The 21,876-nt window shown below is 39.5% G+C and overlaps 1 pseudogene; it reads left to right on the top strand.

Moving 5' to 3' along the window:
- Positions 1–17,792: 17,792 nt before the first annotated feature.
- LOC101530400 (large ribosomal subunit protein uL16-like) lies at positions 17,793–18,407 on the top strand (annotated as a pseudogene).
- Positions 18,408–21,876: the final 3,469 nt, after the last annotated feature.

Here is a 21,876-nt window from a genome sequence, read left to right as displayed (position 1 = left end):
ATTTGAACCTGATTAAAATCATGCATCATTCAATGATGTGGATGTGTTCTGAAAAATGCATCCAAAGAATTTCATAATTGTGTAAATATTGTACAGTACCTGGGTATTCACAGATACCTGGATTTTCATACACACATTATTGGGTGGTACCGGCCAACCCTTTAATCTGGCCTCTTCATGAAACACTAGTTATATAGATATATATGGTTTACACATTTTTATAGACATAGGGGATACACTTCAAAATGAAGAAGTATTATACATAAGTCATCATTAAATATCATGCATAATACATCATCACCTACTGCCGTTATTGAGCAATATGTACTATACATAATTGCGCATGATATATTTTTGTAAAAGTGATTAGTGTTGTGTGTTTATCTACACCAGGATTACCACAAAAATATGAAAACTGCATTAAGATACTAAACTCCAGCGGCACAATGTCACTACATAACATGAATTTTTAACACTATTAAAATCTTATCGAAGGACGATTGTATATGTGGTCCATTGTTGACTGAAATGTCATTATATAGTACATGATATAGCGCAATTGCTTGGTGCATTTGCACATGGAATTGTATTTGTATTCATAACTATTATAGATAAATGTGATCTACTTTGTGTGATGATTTGAATCTTGCAGCTGAAATTTAGGAAAAAATAGATATTCTGGTATCCTGCTGTTTTAGTTGGAAAACTCAATGAAAAGATTCTTTTACTTGAGGGTGCAATTGTGTTCTTCAGTATCCTTGATGATTTCCTGTCCACTAATTCAGTTATTTGTTGGCAGGGGGTTGTTCAGGTCTTATTGTGTATTTATTCATTTGTCTTTCCTCCTTTAAGTTCTGTCAACTTTTGTTCTGAATAAATTTCAGTTCTTTTGCTAGTGAATGCATCTGTAGAACTTACATGCATTTTTAGTGCCTTGACTCATTATTTAATATTCTGTCAAAAATAAGTTTCCTTGTTTTCAAGTTTGTTTCATCTCATAGCAATATAGCCACTGCTGTTTTACTTTAACATTGGCATAACATGTTTGCCCCTCCCCTTTTAACTTTCAATCCATCCGTAGTTTAAGTGATGTTCTTACAAGCAGCATATCCTGTGTCATTGTCCATGTGTTTTACTACTCTGCCAATGTCAGTTTTGAGTTAGAGCAGTTCCATTTAATCTAATTATTGATATTTTGGAGTTCAAGTCTGCGAATATGTAAACATTCTGCTTATTCTCACTGCCTTTTGTTTCTCTGACATTTTTCTCCATATATCTATGAATTACATGAACATTTAACATTCTGTTTAGATTTATCCTTTGTGTGTTTGAGTGTTCATTTCTATACCTTTTTTCTGACAAATGTTCTAGCTATTGCATTTTATATGTAAAATGTCGACAATATTACATGACAGCATACACTGTTGTCAACATTTACCACTTTGAATCAAATGTAGAAACTTTATTTCCTTTTATGTCCCTCATCTCTTAAGTATGTTTTCACTGGGTACAGAACTCTGAGTGGATTTTTTTTCCTTTTCCTTTTCATTTTTCTTTGCTTTTTAGCATTTGAAAAAGGTTTATCTACTTCCTTCTATTTTCCATGGTTTCAGAGATGAAATGCCTTCATTCAATGGGTTTTTCTCATGGGTGAGATGTCATTTCAAGACATTTCAAGACATTTTCAAGGAACTTTTATTGTCTGCTTTTCCAAAATTTTCCATGATGTGTCTTGGTATTGCTTTGGGAGGCCTGGGAATTAGGGGGACTTATTGGATTTAGGTTTCCTGGGTTTCTTCCACAGTTATGCTGTTTATCAGATTTTGGTAATTTTTATGCTATATTCACCCAAAAACACTTTTTCAACCCTGTCTTCTTTCTCCTTTCTCCTGTAATTCTGATGACACAAAGGTTAAATATTTTTTAAGGTCTCATATGTTTCTGAGGTTTGGCCCAACCAGGAAAGGTCTATTTTTTCCTTGTTGTCAAGACTGAGAAATGTCTGTGTTTATTTATTATTTTTCATTTTTAAAAGGAGTTTCATATTTATTTAAACAATTAAAAGAAAGAAACAGAGAAACCATCTACCCACCAATGACTTCCTTCAACCTTCCAAATGGCAACAACAAACAGAATTGTGCCACACCAAAGTCGGAAACAGGAACTGCAACCTTGTCCCCCACAAGAATGGTAGGAGTGCAAATACAATAGAATAGGAGGACTTCAATAGGGCTGCAGTAATATAACACAGCAGCTTAATCTGATGCAAAACAACATGTGCCCATAAACTTTCTGTATTTGTATCTCTTAGAACACATTTTTTCCTCTTTCTTGTTCATTCTTATGTTGAACCCATCTCTTGAGTTTTATATTTTAATTATTTTATTTCCCAATTCTCAGTTTTGTTTTTGGTGCTTCTTTATTTCTTCTACTTTATTATTTTTTGTTGAAACATTTTATTTATTTGCGTCAAATCTATAATTTGATTTCCTGTAAAGTTTACAATTATTGAAATGTTTTTATGATAGCAAATTTAACATTCATACCAACTAATTCCAATAACTCTGTCATTTTGGTGCTTATGTTGACTAGTTCTCTTTCTGCATTGGAGCTGGAATATTGCTGGCTTTTGATATTATGAGCTGTTTTTCATTAAAATTGGAAGACTGAAATTTTAGATTACGAGACTCCAGATACGATTTAGTTCTCATCTTACTGATCTTTATTCAACCCCCACGCAAAGAGACACAGGATTGCACTCATTACTGCCAGAAGAGAAGTCCAACAACATAAGAATTTGAATTGTTTCTTTTGGAATCTAACCTGCCCATTTTGTAACAGAAGGGGTTTTTTTGTAACAGAAGGGTTTTTTTTGTAATGCAAGTTGATTTCTCTAGATACTGAGAAATTTTATGGAAAGGAGTTATCATATCTACTCTGCTACTGCCACCATCATTGCTTTAGTCTTTATCATTAAAATAATAGTGTAAGTATTATACTGTAGAGCTATTGCCATGAATTGAATGTTGTCAACATAAAATTAATACACTGAATCCCTGATTTCTACAGGGCTGTAATGGGAGAAAGGCTCTTTAGAATAATGAAAGTAAATGAGGTAATGAAAGTGGGAATCTAATGCAATACTTGTTGGTCACATGGGTGTAAGATGATAGAGACCATTGATTTCCACTCCAAGTACATGCTGAAGGAAGACCCTGTGAAAACAGAGCAAGGAGGGAGGAAAGCCTTCACAGAAGTCAAACCACTGCCGGCTTCTGGGATTATGAGAAACTAAACACCTGATCCTCAAGCTACTCACTCCACGTCATTTTATTATTATTATTTTAATTCTAATTCTTCTTTTTCTTCTGCTTACTAATTTATGGTACAGTTCAATAGGCCCTGGAATTTCCCTTATCTCCTTCCAAATTCCCTACTCACTCACTGGGTTACCCTATATTACTGCTATAATATAGTTCTTCACAAACAGTCATATGTTCATCATTGTGGGCATGGACAATGGCAGAGAGTCCAGAATCCTATTGTCAAGATATAGTAAACAGTTTCATTGTAAGTCCATCTTTGTCTGGAAGTAGAGATGCATACTGCATTGTATTCTCACATCTGGATGTGATACTCTGCTTTACACAGTTACTGTACATCCCCTTAAATGAAAAGCCACAAAACAAAATCAACAACGAAAAGAAAAAAGAAATTGAAAACACCATGAAATTAAATAATATGCTATTGAATGACCAATGTGTCACTGAAGAAATGAAAAACATGAACTTGAAGAAAATGATGTTACTGTATGATCTATGAGTCAGTGAAGAATTTAATGAGAAAGAGTTTTGAAGAAATGAAACAAAAGCAATCAAAATCCATGAAATACAGTTTCCACTGATCTTTGTTGGTGAGGTGTGTCTCCTGTAGGCAACATATAGTTTTTTTAAATCCAGTCTACTAATCTATGACATTTGATTGATGAGTTTAAGCCATTTACATTCAGGGATAATATAAATCGGTGGTAATTTGGTTCTGTCATTTTGGCAATGGGTTGTTCATTGATTTAGTCTTCTGCTGTTATTTTACTGGGATGTTCTTCACATTTGCCTTTGGTTTTGGTGGGTGTTATGCTTTTTTCTGTTAAGAGAACATCTTTAAGTATCATTTGTAGGGTAAGTTTGGAAGAGGCAAATTCTTTTAACTTTCCTGTACTGTGGAAGAATTTTATTTCACTTTCAAAGACAAAGGAAAGCTTTGCTGGGTACATTATCCTGGGCCGACAATTTTTCGCCTTTAGAATCTGCAAAATGACACTCTATTCTCTTCTTGCCTGTAGAGTTTCCTGTGAGAGGTCTTCTGTGAGATTAATCGGCATTCCTTTAAATGTCAATTGATTTTTTTTTTCATGTGCACATCTAAGGATATTTTCCTTATGTTCAATTGAAAAGAGCTTGATTATCATGTGTCTTGATGAAGATTGCTTTTGATCAAGCCTGTTGGGAGTTCTATGCCCCTCCTGAATGTTGTTTCCTAAATCTTTCTCTAGATTAGGAAAAATTTCCCTTATTATCTCACTGCATACATTTTTAAACCCAGCTGCTCTTTCTGCACCTTCTGGAACTCACCTAAGTCTTATATTTGGCCTTTGAATAGTATCTTTCAATTCTTGAATATTCTTTTTAGCTTGACCCAGCTCTGCTTCCAGCTTTTTGTTTGTTTCCCCCTGGTGACGGGAAATATCTTCTAATTCTGAGATTCTTTCTTCTGCCTCTTTCATTCTATTTTGGAGACTCTCCACTACACTTTTACTTTGCTCCACTGTATTTTCATTTCTGATATATCAGCTTTCATTTGATTTATTTCCAGTGTGACATATTCCTTGAATTCCTTGAACACCTGCTTTATGTGCTTCTCATTGTTAATAAGAAGCTTTTTAACAAGTCTTTTGAATTCTGTATCCCCCATTTTCTTAGTGTCATCCTCAGTTAACTCTAAGGTTGGCATAGGGTTTTGCTCCTTTGCAGGGGAGTTTTTAGTAATATTCACTGTGCTCCTGTCTCTAGTTTTGCTCTTGGTCATTGCACTTCTGTTTATTGGAGTTTTCTCCGTGGGACAAGTTTCTAAGCTCTGTCACCCACAGGTTCAATTTTTCTTATTACAGTTGGTACATGGCTCTTTGTTTGCAGTCACTTGGGCTACTCCCTCCAGTGAGCTCTAGGCCTGGGTTCTTACGTTAGATTTTCACCAAGGTCTCCACAGCCCCAGCTTCTGGCTCACCACTCTCACCTCCTGTGAAACTACGCTGAGGCTGCACTGTTGGCTGTATAACCTTTCTCTCACTTCTGGTTTGAGCAGTTCCTAGGATTGGGGAAATACCAGGTGTCCTATATAGCTAGGTCATTGGTGGTGCTGATCTTGCTGGAACCTGTTAGGTCTGAGGGCCACGCGGACCTATTTTGACCCGTACAATGCCATAATCAGTTATTTTCCTGTGGGACCAGAGCAATGCACTAAGCTTGGTGAGTTCTCGCAGAGCTCAGTGCATGTGCAGCTCACTGTTGTCCCTATAGTCTTAAAGTCTTTCCACACTGTACAAAATAGCACCTGATGTGCCACTACTAAAGTTCTTGATCTGCTGACCATCAGGTCTGATGGCTATCCTGACCTGTCTTGCGTGGGACCTGTGAGATGCCACATTGTTGCAGTGCACTGAGTCAGAAATGAGTTTACTCCAAACTCAGTGCATGCTCAGTCCTTTCCCTTAGCCTTTGCCTCCTTAAACAAAATGGTGCCTGACTCAGGTCTAGGGGGCAGACTGGGCTGTGAAATCCCCCCTGTTCCCGCACTGCTTGTCTAGAATCTGCTGCTCTGTCTCTGCTCCTGGTCAAATCAAGCAGACCAGCAGGACAAGCAGTTCTTTGTCTGGGTTCACCTCCTGAGTTCCTGATAAATGTCACTTCCCACATGGTTGCTGGTGGAGTTCTGGCTGCCAGTGCAATTCAGATCACTACTTGCTGCTGGGGCATCAGTTACTGCAACACAACACCATTGTGTCCGGTGCTTTCCTGTGTCTGTCAGTCGACAGGTGCCCCTTTGCTGTTGCTCTGGCCTCTCCTATTTCCTGGAATGTGCCCTCTCTGCTTCACACTGGCTGATTTTTTCCATCTGTTTAAATGTGTCCTTGCTGTATTCCTCCATCTTGATTCTTCCACGTCATTTTATCATGACAGACAAAGTCAACTGATACATTTAAAGGAGGGAGATATATGTGTAGTTACAAAAACGTCCAAGGACAGTGATTTCAGAAAGGTCAGAAAAAACTAGCCTATGTGAAATATGTCTCTAGCTATAGAGAAAAAAGAGAAGAAAATCAGATAATTACATATACTGGATACTTTCATATTCAAACAAATTACCATAAGAAGTGATTGGAGATAACATAGGATTAAAAATAATTGCACTGACTATTATCCCTGAAACATCTTACAACTAATAAATTCAACAAAGCAGCAGACAACAAAGTCAACACTCAAAAGTTTGGGTGTATTTCAGTCCTCATTAGTGAACAATCTGAACAGGATGTTACAAATGCAACTCCTTTTATGATAGCATCAGAAAGAATGAAACACTTAGGAATAAAACCCTTGACATTAAATTATGATTTTTAATAATATGCCATATTTAACATAACTCCTATGAAAAGCTCTGTGGTTATTTTTTTTTCAGAAATTTTAAAAATCCACCCTAAAATTCATATATAATCACTAGGAATAACTGAAACAATTTTTAAAATGAAGAATACAGTTGTGGATTTCACAATTCGTAATCTTAAAATTTACTATAAAACATTACTCACAACAACGTGGTATTATGTGATTTTGGCATAAAGACATTCATATGGAATACTGAAATAATATATAAAGCCTAGACATAAACCCTCAGATACATGGTCAAAGTATTTCTGGCAAGGATTCCAAGGCTCTTCAATGAGAAAAGGACATTCTTTTCAACAAATGTTGCCAGGAAAATTGAATACCCACATGCAAAAAAATAATAGTACATCCTTACCAAACGCTATGTATAAAAATTAACTAAAAATGGATCACAGACCAAAGCCATAAAAAATCTTAGAAAAATCAAAGGAGGAAAGTTTTGTCATTGCATTTAATATGGCAATGAGTTCTTGAGTCTTACACAAAATGTCAGACACCAAAAGTAAAAATAAATAATTTGGACTAAACAAAAATTAAGTGTCCACCCATTAAAGGATTCACAGAATAAATCTGGATTCACAGCATAAATCTAACAGTGAAATGGTGAATAATTTATCTGATAGAATTAATATTCAGAATATATAATTAACTCCTATAATTCAACAAGGAAACTAAACTAAAAATAAGAAAAGTTGTTAAACAGACATTTCTCCACAGAAGATAAAAATGGCCAAGTGGCACATGAAATAATGCTCAGGAGTTAAGAAAATGCAAGGCAAAACTGCAATGAGTTATCACCTAACATTTGTTATAATGGCTGTTATCAAAAAAAGAAAAATGATAGCAAGTATCAGTGAGAATGTGAAGAATAGATAATTCTTTTACATTGTTGGAAGAAAAGTAAATTGGTACAGTCATTATAGAAAATGCCATGGAATTACCTGAAAAAAGCAAAATAAATAGAATTATCATGTGATACAGCAATTCCACTTCCAGGTATGGCCAAAAGAACCAAAAACAGCGTCCAGAAGATATATCTGTGTATCTTTGTTTATAGCTGCCTTATTCCCTGAAGTCAAAATTTGGCAGCAACCTAAGTGTCCATGGATGAATACAATGTTGTATATTATATACACACCATAAAATAATATTAATGCTTTAAAAGAAAGAAAATTCTGCTATCATGCTCAAGCATCAATCAACATACAGATCCTAATGCTATACAAATGTGCCCTTTTTAATCACAAAAACATATATTATATGATTCCACTAATGTGGGGCGTCTAGAATAATCAAATGATACAGACAACAATTGAATGGCTACTGCTGAGACTAGGAAGAGGGGAGAATGGAAAGATTTTGTTTGATGGGTAAAGAATTTCAGTTTTACAAAATGAAAACAGTTCTGCAAATTGGTTTTGCAACATGAGGGTTATTAACACATCAGAATGATTAAAATGGTAAGTTTTATGTTAGTTGTACTATGAAAATTTACAAATATGATTATGAACTATATCTGCTAAGCAATCTTTAACCTGCATTTTTTATTTAATTTTTACAGCTATCATATGAAATACAACTGCTAACTTTCATTCTCCCTGTCTCTGTAAGCACTTATTTATTTTTATTGAAAAATCAGATTAACAGAAAAAGAGAAGGAGAAAGATCTATTTGCTGGTTCACTCTCCAAGTGGCTGCAATGGCTAGAGCTCCCAACAGTGTGGCAGCTGTGGGGGGTGCCCCTGCCAGGTTGGACCCAATGCTGGGGACTCAGGCCAAAGCCACTGCCAAAAGGCACTGAAGGAGTCCTTGGCTTTGGGCAGCCAGTGCACCAAACGATGCCAGGCTCTGCCTACTGGCCACCCAGTGGCGAGCTCTGGGGTTTTTAGGATATGTAATTGCTGCCTAGGGATAAGCACAATATTAGTGGATAAGAACAGTGTTAGTGTAGTGAGAGATGAATTCTAGGTGATTCCCAGTAATGGAGTCATGAAACTTTCAGGCAAGCATGGGGACTGAGACCTGATGGTTTGGAGGGGAGTGTCCATAAGATCTATTAGGACGTACTGATTCATCAGCCCAATTAGCAATCCTATCCACACCAAAGCTATGGATGGGGGCCTGTCTGGCAGGCTAGGTACCAATACCTGACTGGGTGGTGGAATAGTGGACTGGTCATACTTGTCAGGTCAAGACACTAACCAGCACGTGAGAGAACCCGGACCGGTGGTAAACTCTGTGGGAGAAGTGTGGGCCCAACCCTGTGGAAATACAAGTCCTGCAGGTTAGCTCGCGAGCTGGGGTGGTGATGGGCTGAGCTAGGTGTGGCCATGGCACCTGCCATCACTTACGGGTAAAGGAACCGATAGCAGTCTGGGCAGGTCAAGGGAGCAGCACCCAAATGTGCATCCTAAAATAGGATGTGATGTGGGCCAGGCTGCAACTGGAAGGGGGCGGACCAGACAGGGACAAACAAATCCCAACTCACAACAAAGAATAGAAACCAGGATGGAGCACCTGTCATACCGAACTAGGCTCTTACACCAACTGGTCTGCAAAAGCTAGAGATACTAGGTCACAGCATCGAAGGCAAAGGTTGAGACAGGTGGAGGTCTTAGCCAATTGGGTCAAAATAATCACTGGCATGCACATAATCTAGGGCTGGGAATAGACTCGGTTGGGAGCTGTGATAGTACACCCTTGCTGGGTTGAGGATCTATGGGAGAGTGTGGGGGCCAGAGTGGGGGCTGCATTCTGGTCTGGATATGGCTGCAATCTCCCTTGGCATAAGTGTGAACTGGAGCTGGGCGCACCGAGCCGGGCTAGATGCCAGAACCATCTGGTGCTCTGGAGAACCTGGGTAGATGTAGGATGGACTAGGGTGGGTCTCTGTCCCTACTGAACCATGTGTGAGCAGTGTCTGGGTGTGGATAAGCCTTGCCTGGGCTGAAGCACCCAACAACAAGAACTGGAATGAATTGAAGGCCAGCAGTGAGAGCTGACCCATGGAACCACCAGTATGCACAAGATCTGGCATAAGGAGAGGTTCTGATGGAGGAGCTTGGGAAACTCCTCTGTTGGGAAACAGTCCCTATAAGTGAGCACAAAAAGCATGATAGGGAGCAACCCAGACCAGGCCAGAGAAAGATACCCACCATCATACATATGGCATAGGTCGGGGGCAGACCAGGCTGAACCTGTTCACATTACCCGCTGGTGAAACCAAGCACCAGAATAGAGTGTGGGTCAGGCCGGGTTTGGTCGCAACACAAACCAGTGCACATTACGGAATGCCAAGAGAGGTGAGCTGTACCAGATGTGGTTGCAGTTCCCGAACAGCACACGTGAGAATCAGTGGGGGGGAGTGCAGAGCCGGCATGGGGAAAGTGGACTCCCTGCTGGACAACCACTTCTGCTGGAAAGCATGAGTTGGGATGGGGACAGACTAGATCAGGCAGGGCTACAACACCTGTTGACCTCAGGTGAGCTAGATCAGCGAAGGGCCACGTTGGACTGATTGTTTCGACTGGTGCAAGCAAAAATTAGAGTGGGTAAGGGTTGGTGGGGCTTTGCTGCAGCATCAGCTGGCAGAGGCTGGCACTGGGAGCTTAATCTGTCAAATTAAACTTCAGAACCACCAGGAGAGTGCATAATCCCAAAGTTGGAGTGGCCTAGTAGGGAGATAATGGGTACGTTCCCCTTGGGTTACCACTCCCACTGGAGAGCACGAAAACCAGGACAAGGACAGTGTGGCTAGACAGAACAGCACCCGCCAGTGTGTGTGTGGACTGGATAGTAGGGTTGGTTGGGTTGAACTAGGCTTCAATGCCCATTGACATGTACAAGAGCTAAATGGGGTGTGGGACAGATTGAACAAGTCTGTGGTCCATACAGGCAAGCATGGGAACCAGGGTAGGGGGCAGTCCTGGTAGGGGTTATAGGGAGTCACCCCAACTTAGGCTGCAGCTCCCACTGGTTTGCGTGAGGGCCAAGTATGAAGCGGACAAGATCAGGCTGGACTGCAACACCCATCGGTTCGCTCGGAAGACAGGGCTGGAAACAGAAATGACCCAGCAAGTGAAACGACCAGCATGTGCATAAACTGATTGGGGCAACAGACTGTACTAGATGTTGTACTGGCAAGCACACACAAGAATCAGGTCTGGGATCACCTCAGACGAAGTTTCTTGGGAGATCCCTCCAAATGAACTGCTGAACTCAGAATCCAAACCATGTAGGGACTATGTCAGCCAGTAGATTCTGAACAGATTTCATCGCGATTGGAATGGCGAGATTGGCAGCAATTCAGAGCTGTTGAACTATCAAAACTGCTTAAGCAGGACCCTCAGAGCATGCCTCACATCTGGGACATGGGATGGGAGGGAGGCTGGCTGGGGCTTTTCCCTTTTTTTCTCCTCTGACCCCAGATACAAGGGGAAAAATGATATTAGTGTGAAAACAATGGTATTGCCCACTTTCCTGTAGCCCTTGACCCTTTGTACCCTAAGTAACTAAGTAAGATTATAAAAAAAATAAATAAAGTGAAACAAAAAAAAATTAATTTTCTGAGAAAAAAAGGACAAATTTTGTCAAAATAGCAACTTCTTATTTTTTAAGCAGCTAAATGTATCCATCAGTTGTTATAATGAAATAACTAAGGCAGCTAATTTTACAAAGAAAGAGGTTTGTTTAACTCACATATCTGGAGGATGCTAAGGTTGCAGATGACAGGAGCATGCATAAATACAAGTGATCACATCTAAACCCAGGAAGCAGTGAGAGAGAGGAGGGGCTGAAAGACGACCTCCCTTTCTTGGGAGCTACCAAGGAGTCACCTGGGAAATACTTCAGGTCACCAACAGCCAAAGGACATCCCACTAGGCCCCACTTGCTATCACATTCCAACAGCACCACCTTGGGAACCAAGTATTTAACTCATGGACACTTGTAGGACAGGTAGACCATATAACTAGGTTAAAACCCAGTGTTTTTCTCAGGAAACAACTCGTTCGTCGTAAATTCCAACTCTGTTAAATCAACTGCAGACCCAAAAGATTTTTTAAGCCATTAAACTTTAGTTCCCTGGATTGTGACTTGGGGATGACAATGACTATTAAAATGCCGGCATACTAGTAAGTGTCATCTAAAAAGTGTTTGATATGGCTTAGCTGTTATAACTTCTTCTGCCAAACTGAACAGTGGTCATAGGTTTAAATGAATGTTAGCAGATTAAAACTCGAGGCAATAAAAATATATTTTAATTTTCATTAATATTCCCCAACTTCATGTACTCCCCATAAAGTACTTTACTTTCAAATACAAATATTATTTGAGAATGTGAATCACTAAAGGAGCAAAAAAGTCTTATTGCAACTGAATATTAGAAAGTCTTAGGGTGCCTTTAGGGGGCATTTACACTGAAGTGTTTTACCTTGGGTAAGGTATTTGGTGCAATGTGTAGGAAGCTCCCTAGGACTATTGCACCCCATATTAGGGCTCTGATTCAGATTCTGGCTTCCTGATAATTTCCACACTTTCAAGGGAGCAGGTGACAGTAGCTCAAGCAGTGTGGTGCACTCGCATGGGAGATTTGAGTTATTGGCTCCTACCTTCAACTCGCCCAGACCCAGTTGTTGTGGGCTTTTGGGCACAAGCCAGCACATGGGAGATCCTTGTCTGTCTGTCCTTCTGTCTCTTACTGTCAAGTAAACACAAATCAATCAAATTCTAGGCACTTGAGAGCATGTTTAAAAAAATTAACCTTCTTCAAGTTTAGTTGACTTGCCTGTCAATTATACATTAATAAGGTTGGGATTTCATGCAACCATTGACTGATATCATTCAACTTAATATATGCATGAATATAAATTATATATGTATATGTAGAGAAAGTAAGATTCAATAATAGTAGTTTAATTTTAAGTGATATTAAGATTTATTTCTCTGTTTTGATATTTTCATATTTTTACTATGTATACACATAAAGAGAATTACTTAAAATATTTTTGAAAAGATATACCAAGAATGTCAATCATATGGACATTTGGCACTGTGGCTTACGTGGCTGTTTGGAATACCCGCCGGTTGGAGTCACAACTCCTCTTGTTTCTGGTCCAGCTTCCAGCTCACATGCATTTTGCCAACTGCAGATGGAGACCGAGAAGGTGGCCCAAATTCCTGTTCCTGGCTTCAGCCTGATACTGCTGTGGCTTTTGCTGCCATTTGGAAAGTGCATCAGAGGACAGATCCTTGCTCGTGTTCTCATCCTTACTTTCGCTCTGTGTGTGGAAATCTCTCTCTCTGCGATTCCCAAACAAAACAAAAATAAGTGTTTCTTTAATGTCAAAAGCTGAAACTTGTGTTATTGAATATAAACATGTAACACATTTCCTTCAGTTTTCTAGCTTATTGTGTATGGTTGACAGGAATCCTAACCTCTATACTTGGGAAAAAGTCATAAACGGATTTCAACATATGCCACTTATGAATTCGTTGTATACTTTTTTTCCTGAGATATGTTACATGTTATTAGATATTGAGAACCAAATGACCAATCTGATTTTCACAAATCTACTTCTATTTACTTTTCAGCACTTTAACTGCTTGAGGGATCAACATCACCAGGATTCTGTGTCCAACAGCTTTCCTGAAAACCTTGTTGCGAATCCTGCCAGTTATTTTCCCTGGATTACTCTGGTTTTCTTTTTTTTTTTTTTTTTTTTTTTTTTTCATTTTCTTTTTTCAAAGATGTATTTACTTTTTTTTTTTAATTTTATTTTAAATTCATTAATTACATTGTATTATGTGACACAGTTTCATAGGTACTGGGATTCTCCCCACCCCTCCCCAAACCCTCCCACCATGGTGGATTCCTCCACCTTGTTGCATAACCACAGTTAAAGTTCAGTTGAGATTCCCCCATTGCAAGCATATACCAAACATAGAGTCCAGCATCTTATTGTCTAGTCAAGTTCAACGGCTTCTTAGGTATACCCTCTCTGGTCTGAAGACAGAGCCAGCAGAGTATCATCCCGATCAATTAAAAGCTCCAACATACCATCAGCAAAAATTTACATCATTATGGAATTAATTGACATAGTAATGAGTAACCAATATGGTAAAAGTAAATGCAAGTTCCCAGCCACCTTCTGTGACCACCTCACCTACACTTCAATTTTAGTTTATACACAACATGTAACATTCATAACATAACATGTTATACATAACATCATATCATCTTAAATTAAGGCAAACATGTGGTATTTAACCTTTTGGGATTGGCTCATTTCCCTTAGCATTATGGTTTCCAGTTTGGCCCATTTGGCCACAAAGAACTGCATTTTGTTTTTTTTAATAGCTGAGTAGTATTCCATGGAGTAGATGAACCATAGCTTTCTTATCCAATCCTCTGTTGATGGGCATTTTGGCTGCTTCCATGTTTTTGCAATTACTGATTGTGCTGCTATGAACATAGGAGTGCATGTTGGTTTCTCATAGAACAAGTGTTCTGGATATATTCCTAGGAGTGCTATTGCTGGGTCATACGGTATGTTGTATTTGAGTTGTTTGAATGTTCTCCATACTGATTTCCATAGAGGCTGTACCAGCCTGCAGCCCCACCAGCAGTGGAGTAGGGTTCCCTTTTCCCCGCAACCTCGCCAACAAGTGTTGTTGGTGCTTTTATTCATGTGGGCCAGTCTTACTGGCGTTAGGTGGTACCTCATTGATGTTTTAATTTGGATTTCCCTTATTGCCAGGGAACTTGAGCATTTTTTCATATGTTTATTTGCCATTTGGGTTTGTTCCTTTGTGAAGTGTTTGCCCATTTCCCGTGCCCATTTCTTGAGTGGCTTGTTTGTTTTGACATTTTGGTTGTTTTGTAGCTCTTTGTATATTCTGGAGATCAGCCCTCTATCACCTAAGTCGTGTGCGAAGATCTTCTCCCATTCTGTGGGTTGCCTTTTTACTTTGTTGATTGTTTCTCTAGCTGTACAGAAGCTTCTTAGTTTGATGAGATCCCACTTGTTTATTTTGGTCTTGATTTCTACTGCATTTGGAGTCTTTTTTAGGAAGTGAGGGCCTACCCCTAAGTGTTCCAGTAGGTTTGCCACCAGGAGTCACTGTGCATTCTTTGTTTAGAATATGTCAGCGTATCGACCCAAGCTGAATTCAGCTTTATGTGGTTCATCAACACCTTCAGTTTTAAGAGGTACTGTGTGTTCACATTAATCAGCAAAAATGGCCTTCCATCACTCTTTTCCAGGCACGTTTGCATTTTGGAATTGCTGCTCTCAGCAGTTCTCCACAGGCGCCAAGTGGCCAAAAGAATGCCTTTTCACCTTTATTTGAAAAAAAAAAAAAAAAGATAGAAAGAAAAGAAAAAAAATACCTAAATTGTCCTAAGTCAGAAATTCAGACATAATGAATTTGTAAAGTGTCTAAAGTTATAGTACACCTGTGGAATCCTAAACATCACCAATGCCCAGGCTTCCTTAAAAGAGATTCCACTTGAATTAAAAAATGATACAGTGCCTGTAACATGCACAACAGCCTGAAGAATGTTTGCCAAATGAGAATGGAAGTTGAACAATAAGGGCTATGAGAAGAGGTGTGCAGGGGTGGAGAGTAGTCAGGGATGGGATCAGAAGGGTTGTGTGCTTGGGAGAAATGACACCCAATCACACCCTAAGGTACAGTGTGTACCTTCTGGTCTATTTATTCTGTTTGATTTTAAGATGATTTTGATATATTTTTTTTATTTGAGAAGAACTTGGGCCTTTTGTTAAGGAGCAGTCCTACCAACCATGCTGGGACAGTTGAAGTAACCAGCTCAAAGATTGTGATATAGGTCATTAAATAACAAAATTCTATGTGGACTACATACATTTTCACAAACCCCAGCTCCATTGGAAAGAAGGCTGCAACCCCCAGGCTTACTTGATCCTTGGGATAGGTTAAGCCAGAAAAGTCAACACCCTGAAACATATCCAGGATGGAGAAGGTCATGGGGACATGTCTCAGTGGGAAACAGTAAAGTCAGAAATGTCTAGGGAAATAGGAAAAAGGAATCAGAGTCCCTTGGCAGTAGGTGTAGGACTGTGAGGTGAAGCAGTGGATGTCAGACAGATAGAGTGGCAGGTGGCCAGTCCAGGTTGGGAGCTGTAATGAGGAACTCAGAAATCTGAGTCCAGAAGGGATTAAAGGAAAAGAAAGAATCATGTCTGGTAGGGACTTGTGCAAGAGAAATGTGAAGAACAAAGAAATAGGGTCAATTTTTACAGCTCTTTCAGTGTTTAGTTGCAGAAGTAATTAAGATATGAAAACTATTTGAAGGTGGGCCAAAAGTTAAAATATAATCAAAGACTACTGTTATGCCAGCTGCCTGGGGCTTCAGCCAGGTGTCACAGGTAGCAGCTAGACTGCCATAAAACAGCTGCAGGTGTGGGGCCCCAAAGAGAGTCCCATGACAGGAAACCAGTCATTCTTTATGAGGAGGTATATACTCACACAGCCCCTGATTCCAATGTTATGCCTAATTGAGTTTTCACCTTATAGTGGTGCAAAAGCGACATATATTCAATAGAAACCAGGATTCCAAGTTTGAGTTTTGCTGTTTCCTGGGGTTAATCACATGGCACAGGAGATGGAGAGGGGTGGAGTGGGCCACAACGGCCGCTCAGCCTCACTATTAGAGGAAACAAGCAATACTCTGCAGCATGCTATGTGACTGAGCTCTACTGCTCCATGGATAGCTATAGGAATGTGAACTTATCTGAAACTTATATTTCCAACTTATGATGGATTTCTGAGAACATAACCCCATAGAAATGGAGAAGTGTCTATAACTTCTCAGTAAAAAGGAGACAAATACAGCTCTCCCTACCTTCGCAGTAAAACAAGCTCATGAATATGGGGAAGGCCATGACCATGGGGACAGAAATATAAACAACATGGGGAAGAGCTTCTAGAGAAAAATTTACAAGTTCCCTAACAATGGGAATGTAGGTGAGAGGAAAAGAGATTTATTTTGAGAGAAGTACAATAAAAAGACACACTCCCATCAGTAATTATTAGTAAGAAGTGACAGTTATTCAAGAAGTCTCTGAGTTTAATAATTGCCTCTGCAAAGTACACAGAAGTGTGACTTGGTTCATAATGAGTGCTCTGTGAATACCTGCTGCTGGAGATGCAACAACCACACTGCTTAATAACACAAAAATGTGGGGGGTACTTATAATGATTCTGCAATGTCTCATTATTTCTGGGTATATCTTACTTAGAGGAAAAATGCAATAGAAGAAAAGTTTGGAAATCCAAGCGGTAGTTATCCTGTAAAGCATACATTGTTACCAGGAGGCAGGCTCAAAGTAACTAAAATTGTATTCTTTTATTCGAAATAAAATCTACAGACTGAACAGGGAAAAAATGAAACAAAACCAAACCAACACAAAGTTGGGAACTGATGTGGCCCAGTTAGCTACACTGTCACTTGCAATGTGAGCATGCCATATTAGACTGCTGGCTCAACTCCCAGCTGCTTAACCGCCCATCCAGCTTCTTGCTAAAGTGCCTGGCAGAGCAGCAGTGCATGGCCCAAGTGCTTAAGCCCCTGCCCTGTATGTGGAAGACCAGGATGGGATTCCTGGCTCTTGACTATAACCAGGTCCTGACCCAGCTATTGTATTCATTTTTGGATTAAACCAGCAGATGAAATATCTCTCTCTCTCTCTCTCCCTCCCTCTCTCTCTCTCTCCCTCTCTCTCTCTCTCCCTCTCTCTCTTTATCCTCCTCTCTTTTTCTTTTTCTCTGCCTTTCAAATAACTAAAGAGAACTTATTCAAAACTACAAATTTAATAGGTGGAAAAATAAAATAGAGGTGAGGAATTGAACAGCAGAGTCAAAATCATGACTCTGCTGTTTCTAATGTGGGCAACTATAGAAGAGCTATTCAATGTCATCCCCTTATTCCCTTAACTGTAACATAGAGATAACAATGGATAGTATCATACATTACAGTGATGACTCAATGAATTTATAGTCCCTAAATCCATATTAGAAGATCCTTGTGTCACCATGGGCTGCCTCCCTGCCCAATGCTATTGGTATTATAAGAACAAGCCATACCCCAAGTCTTGTTTCTGTCAAGGTATCCCTGATGCTTAGATCCGCATCTTTGACCCGGGTTGGAAGAAAGCTGAGGTAGATGTGTTTCCACTGTGTGGCCATACAGTTTCAGATGAGTATAAGCAGCTATCTTCTGAAGCCCTGGAGGCTGCCCACACCTGTGCCAACAAGTACATGGCGAAGAGCTGTGGCAAGTATGGCTTCCATATTTGAGTGTGGCCCCACCCTTTCCATGTCATCCAAGTCAACAAGATGTTGTCCTGTGCTGGTGTTGACAGGCTGCATACAAGCATGCAGGGTGTTTTTGGAAATCCCCAAGGCACAGTAGCCAGAGTTCACATTGACAAAGTCATCATGTCCATTTGCAACAAGCTTCGCAGGGATAAGTTCAAGTTCCCTGGTTGCCAGAAGACTCACATATCCAAGAAATGAGGCTTTACTAAATTCAATGTGGATGAATTTGAAGACATGGTGGCTGAGAAGCTGCTCATCCCTGATGGCTGTGGGGTCAAACACATCCCCAACCATGGTCCCTTGGACAAGGGGCAAGGCCTGCACTCATGAGGCCTCTGCTATTCTTCACTCTTTAGTCTGACTAATAAAAATCTTGATTGCTGTTAAAAAAACATAATAATGAAGAACCTTTGTTATATTTCTCTCTACTGCCTAGTGAACAGCCAGAATATCACTAGTGTGTACTCTTACTATGCCATTAAATTACATCACCACTTTAAAAAATCTCCCAGTACTTCTTGAAGTCGACTACATACCACAATTGTATGTGGAGCTTTACCAAGTATGAGTGCTGGATCCTACCCCCTGAGACATTGAGGTAACTGACTTGGGATCAACATGGCCATCACAGATGTAAAAGTTTCTCTGATGATTTTGATGGACAATTAAGTTTGTGAACTGCTAATGTGAATAATGACTCCCTTGCTTTAAGTAATGAGAATATTTTTTGATGAATTAAAAAGATAACTTTTACAATAAAGGTACAAATGAGCCTAATCTACCCACTAATGATAGCTAACCAAACTGCAGACACAATAACTGGAAACAATTAGCTTTGTGGCCCAAATTTGGGCGCTGATGCTGTTGAATTGATAAGGCTTGTTTTGTGTATTCTCATACTATGAGAATGTTTTGTGTATTCTCAAACTGTGAGATAATGCCAACCAATGAATAGTTGCCAAGCCAATGGAGTGAGGGATCAATTGAGCAAACAGTCAAGGAAACTACAAGTGGGAAAACTCTGCTCACCCGGATTATTACATGATTTTAAAATTGTGATCATAAACCTTAATGATCCCTCTGGGTTGGTTTATGATGAAGGTGACACATAATTGCTCATGTTCTCCTGTTACTGCTGCCTACATATGACTGGTTTAAACAGCACTCCTCCTCCCAGGACCACTCTGGTGATACTGTCAACAAGATAGTTACTGATGCTACATTTTTCAAAAAGCACAAGTGTGATAGAAATAAAAATTGGATTTCAACTAAGAGCCAGAGTAGCAAATTGGCCTTTTGTACAAAGGGAGAGTAAAGCACTTTATCAACTAGCAAAGCAAAATCTGGGGATCTGAAAGAGACCAACAGCCAGGAAATAGCATGCAGGCTCAGTGTTCAGGTTGGAAAGTCAGGGAGCCGCAGAATTCCTAAGGTCAGTAAGTAAGGTAGTCATTCATCCAGAATTTTGTGAAATGTTTTCAACAGAATTGATCTTTTCTGAAGAAATTGGATGCATGCTGCTTAAAGATCGAATTTGGCACCAAAACTCAGGCATTTTCTATAATTTGTGTTGAGACTTATGAAGTGAAAAGTAACCATTGTGTTGGACTGGCAATGATACAAGGAATGTGTCTTTTAGTTATACTGGGTTGCAGGCTATTACTATCTTTAGTGAGAAAAGTAGAAGCAATTCACACTCACTCTACAACAAACCATTTGTCACCGATATGGCTTATATGGGTAATGCCCATCACATATTACAAGAGAGCACTTCAAAAGGTTTATGAAAATGCGTGTTATAAGAAAAGCTACACTAGGACTTGAAACTATTTTTGTACCAAAATAAACTCAGAAAACCCTGTTTTCTGTAGATTTTTTTTCAAGTACACTCTAATTCACGATTTCAGCAGGTCCACATGAGAGGCACCACACTTGTATAACACAGCTATCAGATTCAGATATTGTGTGATTGAACCCTAGCTAGGGAAGCTTGGACACAGTCCCTTCAAGTCCAAAATATAGCCCATCAAAACATCTCTTCCTGAGAGACGATTCTAAGGGTTAACAAATTCACATTAATAAATGACCCAGAAGACCTTCATACTGCCATAGAAATGCTTCTTATGTAAGGAAGTTTTCACAACAGTACATATTAGAAATCGTTTTGTGACTGTTACATAGTGATACTAGAACCAGGGACATCTTGGATGATAATTAAAGTCTCAGCCTTGACATTCAGAAGTGAAAAAAATAAGCTAAGCCATGTCTCTTCCAGAATTATTTCTATCTACCTGTGTGAAGACTGTTTCCAATATCCTGTCAGCAGGTTTCTGGATGACAGTGACACAAAGAAACCAAGGACATGATTTTCCTGTTGCTGCCTTGTATCATGAGGTAGATTGTAAATGAATTTCCTTAGCTTTCCAAAATGTCAAATAGCACATGCAATTCATCCTGGAAACCAAGTCCAGTGTTGACATTCATTTGACAGCATGGTTGATTTTCTGGCATGATTTTATGGAACTCTGGGTTTGTTAGTCAGCTTTTATGTAGCCTCAAACGACAAGGAACTGATGAATTCACAGAAGCATTTTTCTCAGTTTTCAGGGTAACCCTAACACAAGACTCAGTGTGCGCAGACAGCTCATTCTACTGAGTATTAGTCAGTGTCTACCACCAAGAATAAATCAACACCAGGTGGGACCACACCACCTGAGTCCAGCAAATCTTCTTCACATGACAATTAAACCTCAGATTCAACTGCATCTATAGCTTGAAAACAGAATGTTAATAGAGCCAATCATTGGCAACCTACAGCCCAAGTAACCTGGTTAATTGGGTATAATTAGTATCTGATGGACCAGTGACCATTTTGGAAGGTGTGGAAGCAACACACTGTTGTCACTGTATCTTAAAAAATGACAGAAATATCATAACAAGAAGATGCTGAATTTCCCAAAATAGGAAAGGAATGCATAAGAGCACCATGGATTTTGGTTGGTGTATGCCATTGACACTCCTTTCCCCACATATGTGCTTGAAACAAAGGTTTCCTTTACTGATTTGGCTGATAAAGAGGTTGAGATACAGCATGGCTCCATCTGTTACTTCACTCCCCGAATCACCACAATAGCGAGCTCTGAGCCAACCCAAAACCAGAAGCCTGAAAGCCATCCAGATCTTGCAAATAGGTGGCTGGACCCCAAGCATTTGACCCATTTCTCCATTGATTTTCAGGCACATTTTCATGGTGAAAGTAGAACAGCCAAGGCTTGAGTCAGTACTCTGATATAGGCTGCAGGGGGGAAACTCAAACCGCTATACCATAACATTGTTACTTATATCCCTTATGATTTTTAATTTTGGGTATTTTAAAAATGATTGTAAGCACTGCAATAAGTTGTCTCAGCATAGATCCAGTTAACATAGGAACCTTTATAGAAAAGCATTAGGGGATGGTGTTACCACATAGTAGGTTAAGCTGCTACCTATGATACCTGCATGCGATAAGAGTGTCATTTGAATGCTGGATGCTCTACTTCATACATAGCTCCCTATTAATGTGCCTACTGCTGTGGTGAACATGGTGCAAGTGCTTGGACCCTTGTTCCTAGGTGAGAGACCTAGATAGATTTTCAGGCTCCTGGTTTGACCCTGACATAGCCCTTGCTGTTGAAGCCAATTGGAGAGTGAACTAACAGATGAGAGAACCCTCTGTAACTATGTCTTTTAAACAAATAAGTAAAACTTTAAAAAATGCATGATCTGGGGCTTCTCCTCTGTCTTTATTCTTTCCTTT

Source organism: Ochotona princeps, chromosome 7 (assembly GCF_030435755.1).
Source record: "Ochotona princeps isolate mOchPri1 chromosome 7, mOchPri1.hap1, whole genome shotgun sequence".
NCBI lineage: Eukaryota > Metazoa > Chordata > Mammalia > Lagomorpha > Ochotonidae > Ochotona > Ochotona princeps.
Note: the sequence above shows the minus strand (reverse complement) of the source record. Positions and strands in the feature narration are given on the sequence as shown.